The 5,546-nt window shown below is 45.9% G+C and overlaps 1 long non-coding RNA gene and 3 other non-coding genes across 4 annotated transcripts; all 4 read right to left on the reverse strand.

Annotated features, from left to right (window-relative positions):
- Positions 1-2,055: 2,055 nt before the first annotated feature.
- On the reverse strand, positions 2,056-5,393 carry LOC106986036 (uncharacterized). Its single transcript, XR_001432028.3, has 5 exons — positions 5,235-5,393; positions 4,786-4,897; positions 3,310-3,364; positions 2,780-2,858; positions 2,056-2,300 (listed from the first exon to the last, which is right to left on the reverse strand). It is a non-coding gene; the product is annotated as an uncharacterized LOC106986036 (long non-coding RNA).
- LOC113595802 (small nucleolar SNORD12/SNORD106) lies at positions 2,985-3,078 on the reverse strand. The gene has a single exon (XR_003416405.1). It is a non-coding gene; the product is annotated as a small nucleolar SNORD12/SNORD106 (small nucleolar RNA).
- LOC113595801 (small nucleolar SNORD12/SNORD106) lies at positions 3,439-3,529 on the reverse strand. The gene has a single exon (XR_003416404.1). It is a non-coding gene; the product is annotated as a small nucleolar SNORD12/SNORD106 (small nucleolar RNA).
- Positions 4,971-5,061, reverse strand: LOC113595807 (small nucleolar SNORD12/SNORD106). Its single transcript, XR_003416408.1, has one exon. It is a non-coding gene; the product is annotated as a small nucleolar SNORD12/SNORD106 (small nucleolar RNA).
- Positions 5,394-5,546: the final 153 nt, after the last annotated feature.

Genomic DNA, 5,546 nt, shown 5'->3' on the forward strand with positions numbered 1-5,546 from the left:
CACACTATATATTCTCACACCTAGAACAGAGCCTGGCACATGGTAGGTACTCAATACTTATGGAATGGATTATGTCTTCATGCTGCCAGTCTGTGAGTGATAATTCAATGACCAAAGGAATCATTTGGCCATTTTTGCCTTATTGAGCACCTACTATGCAAGGAATAGGTCTGGAAACTGCAGAGGATAAGAACAGAAAACCCTCCTGTTCTAGTAGAAGACAATAAGTTGGAGAGGAAAAAGGAGGGGCGCTTTGGAATCAAACACATCAGTTGGTGACCCAATTCTGTCTCTTGTATAGAGCTGGGGAACTGACTCTTTGAGCGTCACTCCCCCACCTGTACAATTGGGGTAAGAATCATGCCAGGTCTCTCCTCACTGGGCTGTTGTGATGAGTAACAAAGTGTGCATGTCAAGTGCTTTAGCACAGTCCAGCCAAAAGGCGAAGTGTGTGATTCATTCTTTCATTTAACAAATATTTAGTGAGTGGCCTACCACATGCCAGGGACTGTGCCACTTGCTGTGGAGGGGCTACAAAGTGAAAGTTGCTACTTACATGGAGTTCTGGTTTAATAGGGGCGGGGGTGAGGGAACACTGACAATACACTATATACACATACTATGTATATATACATATATATACATACACACATACTATATCATATATATATATATACACACACTATATATATTAAAAATGTCACATATGCATAGGTACTATTTATTAGGCAGTAGTAATACGAAAATAAAATACAGGGTAAAGGAATAGAAAGGGAACAGATTAGATAGGTCCCCAGAGAGGGTGACATTGAATAAACAGCTGATTGAGACAAGGGAGTGAACCAGGCAAAGATATGGAGGCTAGGATTGGTCACTCCAGGCAGAGGGCACATCAAGTCCAAATGTTCTGAAGTAGGAGTGATCCTTAAGTGGAAGTAAGTTTGATGGCTGAGACAAAGGGATGGGAGGTCAGAAATCAAGGAAGATGGTGTGGGCTGCTGACTGGCTTCTACTCTGCGTGAGGTGGGGACGCTGGACATGGAGTGATTCTTTGGTTTTCAAGATCACTCCAGCTGCGTAACAGATCTTAAGGGGGAGTGGTAGTAGAAAGGACAGTAATGAAAGCTTGGAGGATGGTTTGAATCAGCAGTGACAGAAACAGATGGTAAGAGGGGCAAACTTCAGATGTAATTTGGAGGCAGAAACCAATAGGATTCACACAAGCAAAATGTCAAGGGTAAATTCCCAAGGTTTTCAGCCTGAGCAACTAGACTGAAGGTGTTGCCAATACCTGGGATAGGACTGTGGGAGGGGCAGTGGGGTGGGGATCAGTTCAGCTTTTGAAGTTTAAACTGAATACAGGAAGGGCAACACAAGTCTGGAAATGTAGCTTGGGGACCAGTTTCTAATGTGCTGACAAATTCAGGAAGGTCAGCTGGCTGAATTCAGGGACTTAATCTTAGAATTTGTCTGGGGAAGGATCTGCTCCCCAATTCAGTCCGTGGCTGGAGTCCACCTTGTTGCATAGATGTTTCACAGGAGAGCTTGCTTCAACAAAGCAAGCAAGCCGAAGACAGATATGAAGGGAACTAGCCAGAGAATTAGCAAATCAGGAATCTAATCTCCAGTGACCTACCCTCTTCTGTGGTTTTCTAGTCACTGGAATCACTAGGTCCAACACACTCAAGGAGAGGTGATCACCGGAGTAAATACCAAGAGCTAGCATATAAGGCACAATAGAAATGGCCCAGTGTGGAATGCCATCTTTCTCAGGTTAGATGGACTCTTAGGACATGTTACAATTATTGGGCAAGGGGAAGGAACACTAGGAGGAGACAAAGGAGAAGGAAAATTGGCCAGTCTGCTATTTTCCAAATCAAGTATAGCCCCAATCCCATTTACTAATCTCATTAAGTCACCTATAAAGCAAAGAATCTACTTGTCCAAGTTTGGGATCTGCCCTCCATTTGCTCTGTCCCTGGAGTTTGACCCCTGTAGACGTTTTGTTAATTACCCCTGGGTTCAAGGTTTATCTGTTAACCAACTATAAGAGCATTTTTATTTGAAGAATTTTATTTTCTTACTCCAGATTGGGAAGATACAAGTTAGAAATTTTACCACAGTTCAACAATAATTCTTTATTCTTCAAAATGCACACAGGCCCCTAGACAGTCTTCAGGTTACACAAAAGCCTTGTGAGACTGATTCATCCAGAACTATTAATTATCCTTTCTCAGAAAAGCACAAGGTCAAGGCCAATCTTTTTCGAGGCTTGTATTCAAACTCCAGTTGAGAAAGTCCTTAAAAAAAAAAAAAAGATTACAATCAGTAATACTGACATTCAATTCTGATATAAAATGCTCCTTGTTTAGGATATGAGACATCTGGTTAAGACTTCAGGAACTAGGTGGATGTACAAATAAGTACCAAACATTCTAGAAGCAAGCTGCCACGTTCAAGAGGAGGTCCATGCAGCAAGGATTTTCTTACAAAGAAGAATCCCAATTGAAACATGACCTGGAGCTTCCTGCTTTTTTGTATTTTCTGCCAAGACAGACAGAATTAACTTCATTTTTTCCCTTCTTCCAAGACCTAGCAGTACCAATAGGTTAACAGTCTTCAATTCTCCCCTCCTGTTTTATACACCCACTTGGGAAATAGGTTCCTAGGTTATTCCCTAGTGGGCAAATGCAACACCACTATTGGGCGGCGGGGGGAGAAGCACATTTAACCTTCTTACAAGGGGACTGACAAATAATGCCATTTGCAGAAACCTCACCTGTTATGGGACAGACTGAAACAAGCAGATCAGTCTACATCAATCGACTTACTGCCCTGTGCTTCACAGGGCTGCGGACCTGTAAGAAGTTAGCAGATAAAACCAAAATAAAGGACCCAATTCCTGGGAGGAAAAAAGCAGAGCAAGCTCAAACCCCACTAAAAACAAAACCCACATAGAAGGATAGAGATAAGTTATCTCTGGGGCCAAAGCATCAGACAAAACACTGGCTAATGGTTCAGTTAGATCAACAGGGTCGATCTGATGGGGAAAAAAGTTATGTCATCAGCTGCAATGGCCAAATTTGAGTTAGAACAGAACACGAGGAGGGCAATCCCCACATTTGAAATTAAAGTGAAAGTAGGGTGCCTGGATGGCTTAGTCGGAAGAGTATGCAACTCTTGATTTCAGTGTCCTGAGTTTGAGCTGCATGCTGGGTGTAGAGATCACTTACAATTTAAAAGAAAAGCAGTTACTACCTCTCCCTTCTCCAGATCCTGTGTCTACTCAGCCACGTGGACATCACTTACCAAGCCCTTCCCACTCCTGGTCCACTTGGAAGCCTGCTTTCTGCCAACAGTAAATCTGAGATGAAAAAAAAACAGGAGGTCCCAATCAGCTAGATGCCCAAGGGTGTGGGGAATAGAGGAGCTGCTCCAACTGGCATATCAGACAAAAACTGGCTTAGAAAAGTTAGATCAACATGGTCGATCTGTTGGGGAAAAAAGTTCAGTCATCATATATGCCAGCAGGGAGCTCTTGTTCTCGCAGAAAAAGGACTGAACAAGGAATATTTGCTTGATCTACTTCTAACACCTGCATAGTCAACGTTTGAGCACACCTGTATTCTGTTGGCAGTAACAACTAAGACACCCCTGCTTTCTGAGGGTGTACTTACAGAAACACTCTGGGACTGCAAGTTTTAAGAAAAATCTGTCCCCCCAGTTAAGTCCTACCCTTAAGAGGTCATTCCTGGACTCAAGTGAATTTAAAGGGTACACAGTGCAAGATTAGCTTGAGCGTCTAGGTCAACACACTTCGCTTTGCTTTAAAAATAAAAAAAAATCCTTATGTGGGCATCGATCTGGCTGGCTGGGTTGGTAGAGCATGTGACTGACTCGATCTTGGAGTCGGGAATCCAAGCTACACAAAGGGTGTAGAGACTACTTAGAATTTTAAAGTCTCTTGTAACTACACCCCCACCCCCGCACTGCCTCCTGCCAGTCTCTCCCTTGCAGTGTATTCCATCTCCCTTGTTCTGCCTTAGGTGAACCCTTTTTACCACCAGCACACACAGCCTCGGCCTCCACCGCACTAGGCTGCCCCATGCTCGTGTTATCCATCCACTTGGAAATCTAAGTGCACACAACGGTGTATCACAAAAATGAAAACCAAAAAACCCACATCACATGTGAAGAAATGGGACCCAAAAATGTGCTTTCAGGAGCACTAAGGCATTTAACAATGAGCTAGGGGCCCTGGGGTGGCTCAGTCAGGATTCTCTTACCCCCTCTCTTGGTCTCACCTCCACTCCCACGTACTCTCAAAATAAGCCTTAAAAAATTAGCATCTATTCACCTTAAAGAGATCATTCCTTGGGTCGTCTGGGTGGCTCAGTCAGCTGAGCCTCTTAACTCCTGATTTCTGCTCAGGCCATGATCTTACAATTCATGAGATCAAGTCGCTCATCTGGCTCTGCACTCAGGGGAATGCTCTCTCAAAATAAACATTAAAAAAGACAGAGAGAGGCACCTGGGTGGCTCAGTCCATTGAGCATCCTACTTTGGCTCAGGTCACGACTCAGTTTGCGAGTTCCAGTCCTGCATGGGGCTCACTGCAATGGGCGCGGAGCCCGCTTCAGATCCTGTCTTCTCTGTTGCTCCTCCCCCACTCACGCTCTGTCAAAAATTAAAATCTTCATTTCTTTCCCCCGAAGTCTGCTTAGCAGGTGAAAAGGCTCCCCACAGCACGCATTTCCTACAATAGGCCAGGAGACCTATGCTTACCCCAAGTCAGGAGACCGAAGGCTGGAGACGTCTACGTGGGGGTCTCTTGGAGGCCCAGCAGCGAGTGCCTCCCTCCTCCAAGATCCATTCGGTACCCTCTGATCGCGCTAACCTGCGAACCAAAAAAGGGGCATCAATCGCCATCCTTCCCACGGTTGGAAAAGAACATGGCCGGGCCTCGTGAGGCCGGTGTATCAGAACTAACTGGCAAGTATTCAAAGACATCACCATTGTCGATCTGATGGGGAAAAAAGCGAAGTCATCATTTACACCAGCCAAGGACTCCTCAGGTCCGCGGGCAGGCGCGGATTTTTCCCAGTTTAAACTCGTCTCCTCAAAGCCTTAAGGCCCATTTAAGGTCAGTAGAGAGAGACCGGGCAGGGGCGACAGCAAAGAGGAAAAAGGAGGAACAGAGATCTCGAAGAGAAAACAACAGGATCTCCACTCACCACACACAGTAGCAAACCCGAGTTTCCGGGCCCAGACTTCATCGGATGGGTCGGATGAGGTAGGACCCAACACGAGGAGGGAGAACCAGGGCCAAAGACGCAAAGGAACGAGAAACGCCCTAGACCTCTCTTATATAACCAGAGGAGGCTCTCGCGCCTGCGCACTGTGCCGGTGGCACTTCCCGTTCCCTCCCGCGCCACGCGGGGCTCTCTGGGAAATGTAGTCTCGGAGTCGCCGGGGCGAAGGCTATCTTATGGTTGTCAAGGCCGCCCTAGCCCCGCCCCCTTCCCGGTACACTCGGGGCCACCAGG

The sequence above is a fragment of the Acinonyx jubatus genome, chromosome A3, assembly GCF_027475565.1.
Source record: "Acinonyx jubatus isolate Ajub_Pintada_27869175 chromosome A3, VMU_Ajub_asm_v1.0, whole genome shotgun sequence".
NCBI lineage: Eukaryota > Metazoa > Chordata > Mammalia > Carnivora > Felidae > Acinonyx > Acinonyx jubatus.